Source organism: Genypterus blacodes, unplaced genomic scaffold (assembly GCF_046128005.1).
Source record: "Genypterus blacodes isolate CSIRO-AG114 ecotype Tasmania unplaced genomic scaffold, CSIRO-AGI_Gbla_v1 ptg000044l_1, whole genome shotgun sequence".
Classification (NCBI taxonomy): domain Eukaryota; kingdom Metazoa; phylum Chordata; class Actinopteri; order Ophidiiformes; family Ophidiidae; genus Genypterus; species Genypterus blacodes.
The window spans coordinates 786,035-806,609 of record NW_027466857.1 but is presented as its reverse complement, the minus strand read 5'-3'; the positions used below and the strand labels follow the sequence as shown (position 1 = coordinate 806,609).

At 42.7% G+C, this 20,575-nt stretch overlaps 1 pseudogene; it reads left to right on the top strand.

The window, feature by feature from the left end:
* The first annotated feature begins 14,738 nt into the window (after positions 1–14,738).
* Positions 14,739–15,388, top strand: LOC142999613 (uncharacterized; annotated as a pseudogene).
* The last annotated feature ends 5,187 nt before the right edge of the window (positions 15,389–20,575 follow it).

Here is a 20,575-nt window from a genome sequence, read left to right as displayed (position 1 = left end):
GCATCACAGATCTCAGTGAATACATGCACTGAATTATTACATTTGACTGTAGTAAATTATGTTTTTGTCTGCTATTTCGGTTGACAATGTTGTTGGGGCTTCTGCACAAACTATGCATGTTTTTGATGTCGCTTCTCTTGCAGTGAACTACACCCATTTATACCCCCCATTTTCTTATTTCTATGGTTGATCGCTTTCCTCATTTAGCGTCCTGTAACAGGTTGATGAAAGTGAATATTTTATTCTTTGTACTTAAAGTCAATGCTATTTCTCTCTTATCTAATTAATGGGTTGGATTTTGATCTGATGCAATGTTCGACAGATTCGTTTTCCTTTTGACTTCACTCCAAAGAGGCTGGGTCGGTGTCTGAATGGCACCTTTCAGGTCCCTTGTCTTCAGTACAGATCTCACACTTGTTCCCCCAGGGCTTCGTTTCCTGTCATGGCTTCCTGATTTGACTCATCCTTTGTTGTTACTGCTCGGGCCTTAGTACAGTGGTTTAGATGGTAACACATAGTCCTTCCCTCCACCTGGACGGCAGTTGGCGTTGCCCGGATCACTGTGTACAGCCCTTCTCCTCTTTGTTCTATCAAGAACTTGACAACAGTTTCTGACCCTAGGTCTTTTGATGGTATTGCTTCAACCCAATGACTTGCCGATCAATTATTACTAGCATGTAACGCTTTCAATGCACTGATTTTATCATGTCCATAGTCTATGACTAGATGTTCCAATCGTCCTTTTGGTACTGGAATATGGCCTATAGGTGTTGTTTATCCTTTTCTTACATTTTTTGGGCACAAATTTCACATTGTCCTAGCAAATTAGCCACCATTGTTGCAAAAATGGTGACCAATATCTTTGTTGTTTTATTTTTCTTACCACTTCCCCCCTGCACAGTGTATCTATACTGTGCAAATCAGAAACCAACATGTTTAGCACACATCCACAGGTGCTATTATCAGTCTAAATAAAGAAAATAATAAACTTTCATAACGCATCAACCCCACCATTGTACAGAGCATGTAGCACATGTACATGTACACGCCTACACGGGCACTGTGGAGCTTTTAACCTTCAGATGCCTAAACAACTCAATAATACACAGAGTAAAAATAAAACAGTAAACCAGCGACGCTCTAAAAGTACCTCTCAAGTCTTTTGTTTCAAAATTTACAAAGTTATGTATCGTATAGATTCAGGAACTTTGTACCACTCTGAAATGAAAGGATTGGGGTCAACGTTTAGGGCTGCTCCCTGTTTTCCTATTACTTTTTATTAAATATAAAATGTCCACTTCTGTAGAATTTGAGTCCTTTGTTCAGCTCTATCCCCCAGCCAATATATTTGTTCTTTCTGATGGCACGCTCATTTGAAGACTGTTTCAAGAACTGTCAATGTACAGACCTTGTGGTGAGCGCCAGCTTTTTTCTTTTAATTTACATAATGCATCTCTCCCATCTCTCACAAATTTACAGGAGTTTCAGAAGCCTGTTTGTCTTCTGTTTGTCTTTGTTGTGGTGGCTGATCACCAGAACTCCTTCCAGTCCAATTGGGAGCCGGCCACGGGTTTGATGGGCAACTTTGGCGATTGTGTCCAGGTTGCCCGCATCCCCAGCAGATTCTGGGTGGGCCTCGTCTTGGAGGTCGTCCCCCCTGGCCACCTCTGCAGTGCGATGCAGGTGGTCTTCTCATGTTTCGAGCCTGTTGTGTTCGTTGCTATTGGGAACAGACATTGATGATGGGAGAGGGTTGGACAGGAGGTGGAGCAGATGGTTGAATGACAGGTGTCTCTTCACCTGACTGATCGTTCAGAACTGGGGCTTGAATCTTTTTCTTATATTTGTTAGTCAGTTCACTAAATTGTAGCTGAGCAACTCTTCTTTGGATGTGTTTTTCCTGCGCCCTCATTCTCTCCTCGTCCTCTCTGTGTTTTTCTATGGCATGTACCGCATGATCACAGAATTCTCTGTGTGGTTTTGATGTCAGTCCCACAACGTCCTCCAATCTGCTTTTTACTGGGTTTGGCATGGCCTCGATCACTGATGTTCTGAACAGTGTGGTTAGTAGAGGGCTTCTCTCAGCTTCCTCCTCAGTTTCCTGCTTCCATCTTTTCAGTAGACGACTAATGTAGGCGACTGGATTCTCTGTATCAGTAAGAAGCTCACCCTTCAGTGCCTTGGGGTCAATCTTGACCGCATATTCCTTCCTCAGGGCCCCCCAGAAGCCAGCTCGATATGGATTGAATTCAGTCCCGTCGGCTAATGGATTAATCACCAGTCAGTGACATTTTCCATCATTGGCACCCCATGGTTCGGGCCCATAGTGCCTTAATGTCGCCAAGAACCAATATTTTGCCCAGTGTCTCTTCCTCGAATGCTTTTATCCATTTGCTGGCCATTTGCAGGTTTGTATCTAAGATCATAATCTTTCTCTTTCCTTTTGGCTCCCTGTTGGCTTCTTCCAGCAAATGTAAGACTTCCTGCCACAATCTCTGTCTTTTCTATGTCCAGATTTCCTTCAGTGTAGTTTACTCGAACTTCACTTCCTACTTTGTCCTTCTCTTTCACATACTGCGTCTTTTCTTCTCTATTAACATCATCTCCTTGCCCTTTGTCGGTTTCTGCCTCTACTTCTATCTCTTGATACTTAGTATGTTCCTGGTTTTCTTCACCTGATTTATCAAACTTCAACCATTGGACTCTTTTTATTGCACAGGGGATGCTCTGTAAGGAGCTACATCAATCTCTCCTGAAATTTGAACGACACCTGCCAGATTTGGATATATTCCTGCAGTATCCATGGACACTAGCTGTTTCTCCGTGTGCTTTCTCTCTGCTCTCGCTTTTTTACCTTTTAAATTCTCTCAACCTATTCCTGGAGTTAGTGCCCTCATCTTTCAAAAGTTTTATTATTTCTTCCTTTTGCTCTTTCTTTTGATGTGTTTTCTTGCTTTTGTCTGATGGTTTATAGTCTTTTATTCTGAGTTGCACCTCTTCACATGCATTTACATCAAATGTGCCTCCAGCTGTCCAAGGACTGCATAAGTTTTTAGTTCGCTTCTCCCATTTTTCAGATGTTATCTCTGTCTTTTTTGCTCAGGGGATATTTAATTCTCAAGAGGGATACCGGTATCCTGTCCATTTCTGCTGTATGTATCAACAATTTGAATATTTTGTTTATGTTTTTATAGCTGGATGGGTTCAATTGTGTCGCTTTAGAACAGCAAATTACAATTTAGTCTTATAAACTAAGTTAAGCAACATACATGTTCCAAGCACAAGTTATAGTTGTTTCATGTCTTAAGTTACTTCTTCTTAGGCCCTTATTCTGAATGCAGCATCTGCTAATACAAACCCCAATTCCAATGAAGTTGGGACGTTGTGTAAAACATAAATAACAACAGAATACAATGATTTGTAAATCCTTTTCAACCTATATCCAATTGAATACACTACAAAGACAAGATATGTAATGTTTAAACTGATAAACTGTATTTTTTTTTGCAAATATTCACTCATTTTGAATTTGATGCCTGCAACACATTCCAAAAACGTTGGGACAGGGGCATGTTTACCACTGTGTTACATCACCTTTCCTTTTAACAACACTGAATAAGCGTTTGGGAACTGAGGACACTAATTGTTGAGGCTGTGTAGGTGGAATTCTTTCCCATTCTTGCTTGATGTACAACTTCAGTTGCTCAACAGTCCGGGGTCTCTGTTGTCGTATTTTTCACTTCATAATGCGCCAGACATTTTCAATGGTAGACAGGTCTGGACTGCACGTAGGCCAGTCTAGTACCCGCACTCATTTACTACGAAGCCAGGCTGTTGTAACACGTGCAGAATGTGGCCTAGCATTGTCTTGCTGAAATAAGCAGGGACGTCCCTGAGAAAGACGTTGCTTGGATGGCAGCATATGTTGCTCCAAAACCTGTATGTACCTTTCAGCATTAATGGTGCCTTCACAGATGTGCAAGTTACCCATGCCATGGGCACTAACACACCCCCATACCATCACAGATGCTGGCTTTTGAACTTTGCGCTGATAACAATCCGGATGTTCCTTTTCCCCTTTGGCCTGGAGGACACGACGTCCATGATTTCCAAAAACAATTTGAAATGTGGACTCGTCAGACCACTTTGCGTCAGTTCATCTCAGATGAGCGTGGGTCCAGAGAAGCCGGCGGTGTTTCTGGGTGTTGTTGATATATCACTTTCGCTTTGCATGGTAGAGTTTTAACTTGCACTTGTAGATGTAGCGACAAACTGTGTTAACTGACAATGGTGTTCCTGAGCCCACCTTTACAGCAGGGGTCTCCAACCTTTTTGCCTCGGAGAGCTACTTTGACAAAATAAAAGTGTCAGAGCTACTCGTGTTTTACATTATTCGTAACATTTATTCACATGGCCGGTTCTCCGCCCAAACCAGCTGAATAAGTGTCTTTTGTGTAAACATTTACAAAATTTTGATATCCAACACCCAACACTCTCATTTTGTATCAAAATGCACTTCAATTCAGCAACATAAGCTTGTTTTTTTCTGTATACATTTTCAGTGTCAAGCTAATAAATTCACATCACATTAATCTCAATGATTAATATGATGTGTTGATATTAATAAAAACAATGTTAATACTTATTTTACTTTATTTTACTAATACTATACCTTTCATATTTCTCATCTTATCTCTGTCCACATATCACTGTCACAATTTCCCTTCACATTCCCTGTAATTCAGGGAATAATATCTAGTTCCCATATCATCTGTACTTCACATGCATTCAGTCTGTTCTGATGTTAGTTAGATGACAGTGAATGTGGTACTATTTTCATGAGGAATTAATATAGTTTTGGAATGTCCTTGCAGTGAAGCACGTTCTTTGTCATTCAGTTTTCCTGAAGAACACACACTGGATTGAGAGCCTGGGTGGGGCTTCTTTTTTTCTTCCAACTGTTGGATGCACAGTTTTCATGTCTGTGAAGGTTTTTTGAGGACCCTGCTCGACATGACAGCTTACTTCTGCAAATTCTGCGTTCTGCCTTTGTGTTGTCACAATTGTTAAAATGCATCCAAATGCTGCTTTTCCCCCCAGCTGTCACTCATCTTTTCGCGCATTGCAGACCAAGACCATTCTGTCTTGTATAAGTTGCAGAAAAAATTACAACGGCTCTCGGACGGTAGCCGGCTCCCGTCGTTCACCTAAAAGAGCTAAAAGAGATGATGTGGGAACTACGGGGAATTCTTCGAGCCGGTGCTTTCGCTAACGACACATGACGCCCTGCTGGCAGCCGGAAAGTCCCATGAAAAGTTGCCGTGGACTTTAGTGAAGTGGCGCTCCACAGACGCGTTCGCAAAGCAACTGAGACAGGCACACACTTGCAATTCACATTCGTAATTTGTTTCCCTTTTATCGGGGCTGTTTGCCTGGCGGTCATCCTCAAATCTGGCGTGTGCTTGTGGCCAGATGTCACGGTGTCACGTAACCAAACATGACAGCAGTGTCATTTGTTGGACTGACAGCTGACTGGCTTATAATCGTTTTGTGACAAAAGGAGGTGGGATGTTTGTGAATTTGATTGGATAGAAATTTAAATAGCTTTACCAAGTGACGACGTGTCCATGTACGTATTCATTAAACCTTTCGGGAGAGACTCGGAAGCTCCTGGGGAGCGACTGGTCGCTCGCGAGCGACGTGTTGGCGACCCCTGCTTTACAGAATGATGTCGGTTTTTAATGCAGTGCCGCCTGTGGGATCGAAGGTCACAGGCATTCAATGTTGGTATTCGGCCTTGCGACATACGCAGAGGCGGACAGTAACGGAGTACATTTACTTGAGTACTGTACTTAAGTACACTTTTTAGGGATCTGTACTTTACTCGAGTATCATGTTGGGGGAGTACTTATGACCTTTACTCAAGTACATTTGAAATGCAAATATCGTACTTTTTACTCCGCTACATTTCTATCCATAACCATAAGTACTCGTTACTTTTTCTAAAAAAAAAATAATAATAAAAAAGCGGGGAAACCCTCAGGATTCAGTATTTTGTTGTTTTCTTCTCAAACGTGATTGCATTGTTCAGGTGCCACTGACAGGGACAGCCTATCAGCAATCCGGAGAATGTCACGGGGACTTACCGGTTCGGAAAAACCACCTCAGATAATACTAGTCCCGAGCGAATACAACCCTGTAAAAATGTATGTAGGTAGTCCGTCATGTCCTGTTTAAACGTAGTTTTCACTGTTTCTCGTGCATGGAGGCACTTAAAGAAGCCCTCGACATCGTTGGCAGTCAAAATATAATAGCCTGGGACAAAACCGAAGTGTTCTGGACATACGAACACCGATAAAAAAAGAAATATTTTTAATATTAGTAATATTTAGTAATATTTTTCTTCATTAATTATTATCAACTTGTCGCACATAGGTTTGGGAAAACTGTGTGTGTGTGTGTGTGTGTGCGTGCGTGCGTGTTGTCACACATACACACAAATAAGCTGCATTTTCTTTTTTCTTCTTGCATATAAACCCATTCATTCAAGCACGATTTTGTTTTCATAATTTGTTACATTCTTCAAGGTATTAACATTAAAGATTCCATAAAAACTCCATTCAGGAGGTTTCTATAGGTAAAGCTAAGCACTGTGGCAGTAATAATACAATATTTAGAAAATGTACTCTTGGTACTTGAGTACTTTTAAAAACAAGTACTTCAGTACTTTTACTTAAGTAAACATGAGAAACAACGACAAATATCTTGTCTGTGTAGTGTATTCAATTGAATATAGGTGGAAAAGGATTTGCAAATCATTGTATTCTGTTTTTATTTACGTTTTACACAATGTCCCAACTTCATTGGAATTGGGGTTTGTACATTTAAATCAGATAATGCAGCACAATATGCCAATACTGTATTGTAGTTCTCAGTTTATGTACAGAAAATGTGGTGTAAACCAAATAATAGAGTGAGATCAAACCTGACACCAAAGTGGCTCAGATGAGGGAGGAGGGAAGTCTGCCTCTCTATCTGTCTCCCTTTTCAGCAGGCCCGAGTATGTGAGATCGAGGCACGCCCACTCTGTACGCCACTCCTATGCTTTAGCCATGCGTGGGACAGCGCTGTGTACACATCTGTTTCAACACACTGAGTAAGTACGCAGCACAGAATATAACAACAGTTTAGTTTTAGCAATTTTTAACACAGCAACAGGTTTCTTAGCTGATTATATCACTAGAAGGAACAGTCAACCATCAATTCTGACCACTAGTTTATGATACAAGTCTTAAGTAGTTGTGCTATTTCTCTAACTCTCAGCTTCAAATTTCAAAGTATATACTTTGTATTTACACGTCCATTCAAACTGTCAGCGCTGACCACTTACACTTGTACACACACACACACACACACACACACACACACACACACACACACAAAAGGACAGCAATTGTAACAATTCTAAGATTTTTGTTCTTTTGAATTAACCTATTTCCCCTTTTGGCCATGTTGAATTCACTTTTGTGCATTTAAACAGTCAATTTTCAATTATGCAGAAATGTAGCAAATTAACACATCTATAATTCTCCAATTACTGTAGCCTTATTCTGTAAGTACACTTAATTGTTTTTCTTCTATTGAATTCTTTTTTGATTATGTTTTATTTTACCTACAGTACTTCTGATCAACTATCTCTCCTCCAGCTATAATATACTTATATAATTCAATATTGCTATTTATTATTCAGATCCGCTCATGAGAGAAACTGCATTGTTTTTTATTAAGTTACAAACCAACCTTCACACAGGAGACACGTTTTTTCAGTGGTCTTCCTGTGAGTCAGCTAATCTGCTCCTTTACTCATAGTGAGCCACAGAGTGCTCATAATTGTCATTAGTAGAAACGTCTCTTATTAGCTTGTTCACTGCCCCTGAGCCCCTGGAGTTAGACGGCAAATAAGAAATATTTTATCTTCATTCCAAATTCACAACTATGGAATGTTTGACAGCTTTGTCAAAATCATTCAAGATCTCATGAATGAGCAGTTTCAAAACTAAGTTATAAGTCTCATTCTCCTGATTAATGTACATCCTCGGGTTAAAGACGACTGGGCTCTCCCAGATTTGTTGTCATTCACACACACGCCACGCAGCCTTGCAGTGACCAGCCTCTCTGTCTCCCTCTAAGCCAGATTCTTTTTGTGAGCTTACTGAACTTACCAACCAGGTGACGGTCCTCTAGGCAGCTCCCTCACACAGAATACTATACTACTTAAAAAAAGCAAAACTGCTCACCTCTTTATGGCCATTTCTGTGTGGGGATACACACCTGAGTTCCATCACACAGTGTGGCAGCTCAGCAGGTAGCTCTTGTCAATTCTGTTTCGTGACGCCATTATATTGTATATTTCAATTATCAATTTCCGGAGACAGTTGAGAGGCCGCTCCTTTATTCAATCACATATGAGAGATGCATCACAGATCTCAGTGAATACATGCACTGAATTATTCCTCTTGCAAACACGTTTTTTTATAGCAGACTGGCCAGCAGAGGGAGGGGATGCCCCTTCCCGTAAACACTTCCCACAAAGGGTCAGAGCATCCTGACTGCTGCTGCAGCCATGTCATGGTGGCCTGCCACGATAGTGTGTTTACTTATTCTCTGACACAGACTCTGTGAAGACCAGACATTTATGTCAATGACAAGACAACATGTTTACTTTCTCTCACAGACAGTAAGTGAGGTCCCAAAAACATCAGAATCAGAATAGCTTTTATTGCCAATTAAGTTTACACTTAAAAGGTATGTTTTGGGGTTATTTGTGCAATCAACATATAAAACATATAAGACATAAGACAACAACTATGCAAAGATAATTATGTTCACATAATCATAATCATAATGTTCACTTACTGTACATAATACTAACACTAATAATGCTATGAACATGGTATATTTTCTACCACAGTACCTGGGGGAAGCCGAGCCCAGATGAGGAGAGGTGGATTGGAGTGAAGTAGCAGCTACAGGGATATCCACCGCTGGAGAACAGTTTGGATAGGCTAAGGCCTGCCTAAATCCATTTCACAGCCTGGGGGTGGAACTTCCGATGGTGTCCAGTTCCAAGCCAGCTCCATGGCCCAATTGTGTCCAGTGGGTCTCGACAGCGATAGTGCTTCAGTTGGTCGGGATGAACCAGCTATACCTTTGTTTTTGGGCCTTTCTAGGTGCGATACACCAGGTCATCCAAATTAAATATGGCCCTTCATATGCTGGGAGAAACTTCCTAACTTTATTCTTGACCGCCTGTGCGCCTTTGACTAGATACCATACAGCGTCATCAATCTTGTACTCTGTGCGGCAGCAGTTCTTATCATATGGTCTCTTCAAGACTCAATCGAGAGTGTCCCTGGTGATTTGGTGCGCCATCTCCAGGCATTGAACATACTCGTGGACTGAAGGGGCTGCACAGGGTCTGGGGGTAAGCCAGTTACCAGGTCCAACAGCTCACTCACTTCTCGGCCAAACATCATGAAGTTGGGAGTGAAACCAGTTGCACTGTGCTTTGTCACTCTCTTAGCCATCATTGCATAAGGGATCATGAGGTCCCAATCCCAGTGGCAACGCTCCGCTGTCGTGGCCAAGGTGGCATTGAATCTCTCAACTTGGCCGTCAGACTGAGACCGGAAGGGTGAAGTGTGCGTTTTCCCAATACCAAACAGTGTACACATCTTCTGGAAGACTGGCCTTGGTCACTATGCAGCGTTTGTGGTGCTTCATAGCAGCCCACCCAGTATGAGGCCAGCACTTCAGCCACAGTTACTGCCTGTTGGTCCAGAATAGCAAAAGCTTTCACCCACTTCGTGAAATAATCCTGTATCATGAGTACATAGTAATTGTTGCGTTCCGTCTCATTCAGGGGCCACATGATGTCTAAGGCGATGCGCTCCATAGGATCAGCTTCCTGGGCCTGTTGCAGCTCCTCTGGTGACCAGCCACAAAACAGTGGCTGGTGACCAGTGTTGTTGGTCTGAGTAAGATAAATTCTCTTAAGAGGCTTTAAGTTGATCGTGTCCACATGCAAAGATTTGTCTACCCCCACTAGACTTGTTGTTGTGGAGTGCCTCTCTAACCCCAGTGGAGTCCAACTCACACTGCAAAGCCTGGTGGCTGGCATCCACTGGGGGAAATGAGGGGCTTGGCAGCTTACATGGACAGGACTGACGGCAAGGTATTCTGGAAAGGCTGTCTGCATTGCTGTGCAATTGGCCTGGGTGATGGACAATTTCGAAGTTGTACTCACCAAGTCTCTCAAGCCACCTTGCAAGCTGTCCGTCCGGCTCTTTTATTCCTGTTAGCCACAAAAAGACTGTTGTGGTCCGTGCACACCATGAAAGGCCTGTCCAGGTTATACTGCCGGAAATGCAATGTGAACTCTACTACAGCTAGTAGTTCTCGCCGTGTGGTGCAGTAATTCTGTTCAGTCTTGGACAGTTTGCGACTCCCATAAGCCAGCACATGCTCTCTGCCCTGCTTAACTTGTGAGAGGACGGCGCCGATGCCAACATCGCTTGCGCGGATGCCAACATCGCTTGCGTTTGTGTCCAATATCATGTTGCCTTCATCAAGTGGATAACCCAAAACTGGTGCGGTGGTTAGCAGGTGTTTGATTTCAACATATGCTTCATGGCATTTCTCAGTCCACTGAAATCGAGCGTGTGTCTCTGTCAGAGTATGGATAGGCTCAGCAATGGAAGCAAAGTCTTTTACAAACTATCGATAGTATGATACAACCTCGCACGTTGCCGGAGCATTGCACAGTCCAAATGGCATAACATTCCACTCAAACAGTCTATTTCTGGTGCAAAAGGCTGCTGCTTTTGCATGCTCTGTGGGTCAGTTCAACTTGCCAACAGCCAGCGGTGAGGTCCAGTGCACTGAACCATTTAGCGGTGGAGAGAGTATCCAATGTGTCTTTGATGCGGGGCAATGGGTATGCATCTTTAATGGTGCAGTCATTCAGGGCCCTTTAGTCTATGCAGAGGCGGTACTTTCCATTCTTTTTTTATGCACCATCACAACAGGCGATGCCCAGCTGCTGTTGCTGCGGCGGGCTAGTCCTCCTTCCAGGCTCTGTTGTAACTGGTGGTCAGCATCCTGTTGCTTCTCCCATGCAATCTGGCTTGGTGGTTGCTTGACTGGGATGCCTTGCCGGGTCATGATGTCATGCTGCACCAGACTGGTGTGCCCCAAATCATTGGGATCAGTAGAGAACACACTCCCATACTTGCACAGCAGCTGCTCCTCTGTCTTTAATTCGGTAAAGCTTTGGGCATAGAGTTCCTGCAGGTGTTGGGGAACAGTGAGGGGGCTGGTGACAGTCTGCTCTGGCTGTGCTGTGTTGTCTGCAGGCTGCAGGGCTTGAACAGGGTTGAGAAACCCTGCGATGGCCCCCTTCTTGATGGTCACAACCCTGCTTCTAGGATTGAAGATGCGGAGAGGTACAACTTTGAAGGGCTGGGCCTCCACCAGGATTCATGCAACCAGCACCACAATCCTGGCTTTCGCCACTCGTGCCTGTGGTTTGTTTGTGTGTGGAAATATGGCATTTCTTGGCCATACAGAATAATGTGCTGGTTTCCAGAATCAAGCCGTGCTTCAGCTTGAGTCAGTAATGGGTGACCGAGCAGAGCCTCCTCGCTAGCTTGACCGCAACTAAGGAATGGACGCTCACCTGGCGGTTGTTGATCTGTACAGGAATGTGAGCCTTACCTAGCACAGGTATGTTACCAGAGCCCACAACAAGCAGAGTCTCCACAGTTGATGACTGGAGTGGGGCGGCTGTGTGAATAGCATTGTAGTGGTGGAGGGGCAACACACTTCTCTGTGCCCCGCTATCCAAAACAGCACTCACTTCCAGTTCATACATGAGCATATGGATGCTCATTTCCTGACCTTGGGCCTCAAGGTGAAGCACAGAAGACTCAGTGGTCTTGGGGAAAGTTGGTGAAACATAGGCTTTGGTAGTTTTCTTTGGTGAGGGGCAATTTCACCTCAGATGGCCAAGGCCAGAGCAGTTATGACAGCGAACCTCCTCCCATTTGACATCCATATGGCTTCTCCCTCCGTAGGGCATATGGTTAGAATCATGGAAAGCACGTTGGGTGCATGGATTTGGCTCAGCGGGCCTGAATGGCCAACTGGGCGTAGGGGGTGCTGTAGCGGTCTGTGATTAGCATCAGCACAGCTCTCAAACTTGTACAGGAACTCTTTCCATGGAGTGGTGCCATCGTACTGACCAGGACGTAAGGTGGGGACTCTTAGTGATCGTAGTCTTCCTCACTCTCTGACGAAAGCTGGTACTGTGTGCAGTGAGGCCTGCGTCGCTCACATTAGTCTTTCAACTGTACAGTCTCACTGTCTTGTCCAAAGTTAGTGTCTTTTGGGGGGTTACAAGTGGTGTGCAGCCCTGGGCATGTGGAGTATGGGCGATAACAGGAGTCAGGGGTGCTCTGAGTGAAACTTCCCATGTGAGCCGGTGAAAGTAAATTTGCATGGGGTGTTGCAATTGCAGTAACTTGTCTATCAATTTCTTGAAAGCCGTAATAATCCTCAATATCGTCAATAAAGGGGTTAGTATTTGAAAATGTGGGATGAATGACCTCCAATGCAGTTTTAGGCTGTCCATGCATCATTTTAACTGGTGCCTCATCACAAATAAAGGGGTTACAATGTCTGTGTCTATGTAATTTACTCCCCTTATATCCACAGCTGTCGGCGTCATAAATGGATTTGAACAGTTCCTCACATCTCCATCGATGTGTTGTGTGCTCTTGGCCCCATGACCACTGTTGACCGGGGTGGTCAACATTTTTCCTATCAAGGGCCATTTTGATTTCTACACCATCCCTCAGGGGCCATACTAAATTATTTAACACAAAACTTATATTGAAATGTTTAAGAAACGCAGTTCACAGCATATTTTTGTGGTCTTTTTAACTTAATTGAAATAAAATCTGGATCATGACCATTAATTTCATGTTTTTAGCCCATTTTAAATGTATCCATGTTATTGTTTCTTATTGTTTTAATGCTCTCCATTTTTAAGAATCTGTTCCTGTGGTTTTATCTTCACTGATTTGAAGTTGTTTTTGCAGCATTTTATATTATGAAAGGTGATATATATTATATATTTAGATAGCTTATTAGCTGAAGGAGTTTTGCACATTCATCAGCATATTCAGATGTCACAGCTGGCGTTCTTGCAGAGTAGGAAAGTGCAGAGTGAGTCCCCTTTCCAGTTGCACTTGCCACAGCGTTAGCTTAGCTTCAAATGATTTCATATTTGAGAAAAGAGAGCTTAGAAGCTGGTTAGGACCTTGGGGCTTGATCTTCAGCTCTGAGAGGTACTTTTTAATGTTCACCATGAAAGCCAAATCACACAGCCACTTGCTCTCACTGAGTTCAACAACCTGTTGCCTCTTCATCTCCATGAAGTGCTTAACTTTATGCAGTTAGCTTACTCAACACGAAGCTGGCATGCATCGCGTTGTCCTGGTCTGCTTGTTGGGCACCCAAACTTCTTGGGCCGCAACTTTATCCAGCGTGCTTGTCCTTTCAGCGCCTCCAGTTTAGCATGTTTCGAGCTGTAATGACGCTCAAGGTTAACTTTTTTCATAACAGTCAGCGCATCCCCACAAACTAGGCGCACAGGCTTGCTTTTCACTCCCACAAAAAAGTAGTCGTTTATCCATTTGTCTTGGAGAGAACGACATTCCGCATCAACTTTCCGTTTCTTCATCGCCATGGCTGCTACCTGATGGCGGCAGGTACTGTACAACATGCGCTGAAAGTTACGCTCTGTTGTGTTCAATGACTCTGACCTTGGCCTGGAAAGACAGACATCCGCCTGCTTTATCCCAAGGTGAATGAATTGCTCCCTGGAAATTATTTTAGTCGTAAGTTTTTAATTCTTGAATATTTAGGTATATTTTTTGGTGTGTTTATGAATTGTCTCGTGGGCCGGATCAAACAGCCTCACGGCCCATGGGCCAGAGGTTCCCCACCCCTGCCCTTAGTATATAGGAAGGCCCTGTGTAATGCCAGAGCTGCCTATTACTCATCACAAATTGAAGAGAACAAACCAGCCGACGGTTTCTTTTTAGCGCTTTAGCCAGGCTAACTGAGAGCCATAACTCTATTGACCATGTATACCCATAGATATTAGTTGCAATGATTTCATGAGCTTCTTTGATGGTAAAATAATAACAATTAGAAACAAATTATCACCTCCTGCCCGCAATGGGCACTGATTTATCCTCAATCACAGGAACCTTAGGAATAGGTGTAAAACCAGATATATATTTCAAATTGAACTAGCTCAATTATCTTCAATGATTTTTTCATCTAAATCATCAACCATCTCTTAGACCAAATTCCAACTAGGCAAGTTTTTTCCCTCAAATAGCACTTCCCTACTAAATATAATCAATCTTTTTTTAGTAGCGGGCTATGTACCACAGTCCTTTAAAGTAGCTGTAATTAAACCCCTTATTAAAAAACCTCCTCTTGACCCAGGCATACTGGCCAACTACAGGCCTATATCTACAGTAATCTTACCTTTCCTACCAAGATCCTTGAAAAAGCAATCGCCAACCAATTTCTACTTGACAATAGGTTTTTCGAGTCTGGTTTTAGAGCCCGCCATAGCACAGAGACAGCACTTGTGAAATACACTATCTAATGATATAGTCATCATGGGTGATGTTGCCTTGGCCTCCAGCTCCACAGTAAGAAATCTCGGAGTCATCTTTGACCAGGATCTGTCGTTTAATGCCCACGTAAAACAAAAAGGACAGCATTCTTTCACTTATGCAACATTGCTAAAATCAAACACATTCTGTCCCAGAATGATGTAGAAAAACTAGAGGTAACATTTATACCTCTAGACTGGACTATTGTAAGTCATAACTATCAGGCTGCCCTAATAAGTCCCTAAAGACTCACCGGTTGGTCCAGAATACAGCTGCACATATTCTGACCAACACTCAGAAAAGGGATCATATTTCTTAAATTTTCGCTTCGCTGCAATGGCTTCCAGTAAAATCTAGAATAGAATTTTAAATCCTTCTGCTCACTTTAAGAGCTCTTGACAGTCAGGCTCCATCCTACCTTAAGGAGTTCATAATACCATATTTCCCCCCTAGAACACTGCACTCCCAGAATACTGGCTTACTTGTGGTTCCTACTCTCCAAAAGCAGAACGGGAGTCTTCAGTTATCAGGCTCCCCTCTTGTGGAGCAACCTCCCAGATTTGGTGCAGGGGGCAGACACACTCTCTAAGTTTAAGAGTAGGCTTAAAACTTTCCTTTTTGATAAAGCTTAGACTAAGGGCCGGCCAGGCTTCTTCCCAAGTTTTCTGTGTTCTCTCGTCACACAGGTTGCTGTAAAAGCCTGTCCTGAAGAGATGAAGACCCTGTCCTGCTATAAGTATCAATATCATTAGACATGTTTTGTTTGTTTTTTACAATTTGTTTTTATTGAAGTAAACATTGTACATGACATTACGCATATAGTTGTAGGATATTTTGGAGATCATTTTTTATATAGAAAGAGGGGAAAGAGGAGAGATAGAGAGAAGGAGGGAAGGTTGTATTATCACTACTATTGTTGTTAAACTTTATCCATCATTTTATTTTGGATTTCAGGCAGTCCAGGACGGGGCTGTGTGAATGCGGGGTTGTGTGGGGTTTCGGGGTGGGATGTCCTCTCTCTGGATCTTTTCTTTCCTGTTTGTTTCTCCCCCTCTCTCTCTCTCTCGCTCTCTCAGCTGTTGGTTTTGGAAGGAAATGCACTTACGATTTCTTGTGACCTGAAGTTCTTTTATCGACCTATGTTGAAGACACTTGTTGGAAGTTGCTTTGGATAAAAGCGTCTGCTAAATGACCGTAATGTAATGTAATGTAATGTTCAAAGTACAAGTAGATTGGAATTGCAATGATGTCACAGGGTACATACAGTTCTTACAGATCTTACAGGATGATGTCAAACAGTAATGTAGGCTAGTACAAATCACATCATAGGTTGTGATAGAGAGAGGAGACAAACAGAAAAACAAAACCAGAGAGAGGACATCCCACCCAGAAACCCCACCCAAACCCACAGTCACACAACCCCGCCCTGTTGGGTGTTTTAGTCATGTTTCTTATTAGTTCACTTTTTACATTATTTTTATTGTTGTCGCTGTGCCTCGTCTCTCTGTCTCTCTCTCCGTCTCAACCCAACCGGTCAAGGCAGATGGCAGCCCACCTAGAGCCCGGTTCTGCCTGAGGTTTCTTGTTAAAGGGAAGTTTTTCTTTGCCGCTGTTGCCAAGTACTTGCTCATGGGGGAATGTTAGGCCTGATAAAAATGCAGATAAACAGCACTTCAGATTAAACAATTCTGCATCCAGTGTGGCCCCCCTTGATCCCAATGTCAGTGGTTCAACACTCACTTCACATGGTGTTTCCCCATCCAGTTTGGCCCCTGGTATAAACTAAAACAACTCTGACTGTATTCAAGATTGACTTACGAATTTCCTTCACAGTGAGAACATGCGAAGAAAGTTCTCCTGTTCACCTGAAATGCCATTCCCTTACAACTGGCTCCATGCCGACAGGCCATGTTTTACAATTCACGTCAGGGGGCTTGGGCCCCCTTCAAACTTGCTTGCAAGTCTGATACTATTCATAAGTCATAAGTGCAACATTAGAATAAAGTAAACACTGTTGCACATGCCTGTATTTAAAGTAGTCAGCAAAGTTTGCTTCCACGCTCGACATAGTTTGCACATTAGGAAGCTCTTTGTGCACTATGGCTCAGCTTTTAACACAATCTAATCTCATCACAAAGCTTTAAGACCTGGGACTCAATTCCAACTCGATCTTCAACTTCCACATAGACAGACCTCAGGCAGTGTGCTTGGGCAGCCACACCTCGCCTCACCCAACCATCAACACGGGAGCACCCCCAAAATGTGTGGCCCCCTTCTGTACTTCGCCAAGACGGACTCCACCACTATCAACAACTTTGCTGATGACACAGTTGTGGTGGGTCTTATCTCTGAAAATGAAGAGAAAGCCTACTTTTTTAAGAGGTTTAAATGGTATTTTTGGTTAAAACCAAAGTTAGGACAGACAATCAGTAAAGGCAATCTGACATATCAAAAGTAAGCTTTAAATATTTAAAGATATTATACTTAAAATGCAACAATGAAACTAACCTGCTTTAGAAAGCAAGATATTTTTCTGTGTTGCTGCAGTGATTTCAAATCTGAGCTCTGCAGGTTAGACCAGCATTTTCAAACACACCATATGGGCAAAGGTCTTTGCAAATTAATTTAGAAACTCTAAAGAGAGTCTGTAACTGGATGATTTGTGCTTGTTTCGGAACCAAATCTTCAGTGGTCCTTTTGTGGAACCCCAATTATAATCCAAGCAATTCGAAGATGATTCCCACTCTGATAAAAGCCCAAGCAATTTCTTGCATTGCTGCTGCTTGGACCTCTAATAAATGGAATGTACACTTGGCTAGTATGCCTTACTGCTTTTCATTGGGAACAGTCAGTCATAATGAAACATTCAGTAATTTTAAAAGCTTTAATGTTTCAACCAATCCGTGCACTGCTTCATCATCATGGCTGTGCATATGGCAGCATGCCTCAGCCAAAGAAGGAAGTCCAAAAAAGTTGATTGCTTTGCTCACTTTAGCTATACTCAGGTTGGCTACAAGTGTGATGGAAAAGGAAGAAGGCATTTGGCTGAGAATGGCTTGATACAATTTTGCATTGTAGTGGAAAAGGACTATCATTCTATCAATGTCTGGCCTGGTTGCACCACTGTCTTAGTAGAACAGCTGGTTTCAATCAGGTCTCCTTTTAGGTACCCCTCCCCCACCTTACAACACACACACACACACAGTTTCTGCTGCCTGTTTTCTTTGGCTCACAGGAGTAATTGAATCATTTGACCAAAATACTAGTGGCGCAGCGAAGCGTACAGCACTGGCTGTGGTCACTACTTTCTGTCTTCCCATTAGACTTTGGCGATCACGTAGTTGCTGATGCTAATGGAACAGTGATGTGCATTTGAATATATATTGCACAATATTGCATTTGAAGGCTAGTATTCATTGTTTTTTATTGAAAACATTGTTTTTATTACCATTATCTCAGTTTCTCAGTAGTGTCAAAGGGCTGCTGTGAACAGCTTTCAGATCATCCCTGCCAACTTCATGGCTCAGTTGGCAGGGATATAACAAAATCTTATTTCCTATGATTAATTTTCAGTTTGGATTAGAAAAACATTCATAAAACACGGGGTTCATTTGGTTATTTCTGCAATATCAACACTTGCCCTCAGATTATAGGAGAGGGGCCAATATTAGGAATGCGGTGGAGTGAGATGGCAGCAGAGCACCTTAGGTCAAAATACCTTGTCATCCTGGCTGTAGCCAATATGACTGTAGCCCAGTACCCAGACATGGCATATTTAGACTGCAGTGAGGCCTAACCATTTTGGATGAATGAATCCGGAGCCCATGATTCTATTATTATAACTATTTGGAAGAGCTTCTTTGGAAGAAATTGGAATTTTCTGTAATGCTTTTATGTCAATATAGTAAAACCAAACATATTAGACCAATGGTATGTGCTGTCCCCGGGTCATTTCATCATTTGACTTTTTCAGAGGGTTCATAAAGGCAGCTAATTTCAAAATTTTAGATAAAGCTTTTCAAATGTTTTCTAAAGCCAGATTGGTACAGCTCAAATAATTTATTTGAATCAAAGTAGTCTGTAAGCTGATCTGCTACCAGGCACACTTGGAATTTTGGAGGGGAAAAGAAGATATCAAATAGGTCTATAATTGTTTAGAGCAGGGGTGTCAAACTTATCCTCAAAGGACCGGTAGTAACTGGGAGACATTATAAATGTAACTACTCCAGATTATTACTTATTCAGGTTACAAAATTGTATACATTTGCATAGATGTAAAAATATATACATCTTTTTTATTTGTCAGGTTAAAAAACCCGCATTACTCCATCAATCAAAGATCAAACTGTTTAACTAAATAAAGACAAACATCAAATGGGTTATAAATTATAAGTAGTATAATTAACTTTGTCCAAAACTTTTTTTTATCACAGTCGAGGGAAACAATTGTGAGCTGCTAAGACCATGCGTGACAGCTGTTGCATTTAACAAAATGAAATGACTGCACACAACCTTGCAGTGGGCATACATCCAACTAGACAGGTGGTTTGATTGCAGTTAGATAAGATAAGATAAGATAATCCTTTATTCGTCCCACAACGGGAAAATTCACATGTAACAGCAGCAAAGTGAAAATTGCAAAGCAATAAAGGGCATTAAGATAAAATTAGAGCCCAACAGGAGTAAAGAGCCTATCAAAAGTACAACAATACAACTAAGTTCTGGAAAAAAATTGCAAATTTCGAATGAAAGGATGAATGAATATGTTATATATTGCACATCAGGGATATTGCACAGTGTGATCATTAGACCAGGTTTACTGGGAGAGGTGCTGATTGAATAGTCTGACTGCAGCAGAAAGGTAAGACCTGTGGTATCTCTCTGTGAGGCACTGTGGGTGAAGCAGCCTGTCACTGAACGAGCTGCTCGGTTCAACGATTCAAATATGTACACAAAAAATGCAAATTCGATGGGTGAATGAATGACTGAATACGTTACATATTGCACATCAGAGACATTGCACAGTTGATCATTAGACTGGGTTTACTGGGAGAGGTGCTGATTGAATAGTCTGACTGCTGCAGGAAGGAAAGAGGTGAGGCACCACAGGTGAAGCAGCAGCAGCCTCTTACTGAACGAGCCGCACACGGGTGTTACAAACTCCTTTAAGGGATGGGACAGGTTTTCCAACAAAGATGACAGCTTGGCCATCATCCTCCTGTCCCCCACCACCTCCACATAGTCCAGAGGGAAGCCCATGACAGAGCTCCAGCAGACTGTTCCATAAAAGCTGGCTGATGCCACCACAGAGTCAAAGAAGGACTTGAGGAGAGCCCCCTCCACTCCAAAAGACTGGAGTCTCCTGAGCAGAAAGAGTCTGCTCTGTTGTTTCTTACACCCAGGTACTTGTAAGATTTTACAATCTTGATATCTTTTCCCTGGATGTTTACAGGTGTGAGAGGAAAATGCTTTATCCTTGGAAAGTCCACCACCAGCTCCTTTGTCTGGCCCGCGTTGAGCTGGAGATGGTTCCTCTGGCACCAGACTGCAAAATCCTGCGTCAGTTCCCTGTTCTCTCTATCGTCTCCATCTGTGATGAGGCCGACAATGGCAGAGTCGTCAGAGAACAGGAACGAACCCAGAACCCAGGCAGATGGTGGTCAACGACTGACTGCTCCAACTTGTCCCTTAGAAGTATGGGCTGAATGGTTTTGAAAGCACTGGAGAAATCAAAAAACTTGATTCTCACCGTGATGCCAGCCTTTTCCAGATGGGAGAGGAATCTTTGGAGAAGGTAGATGACAGCGTCATCCACCCTG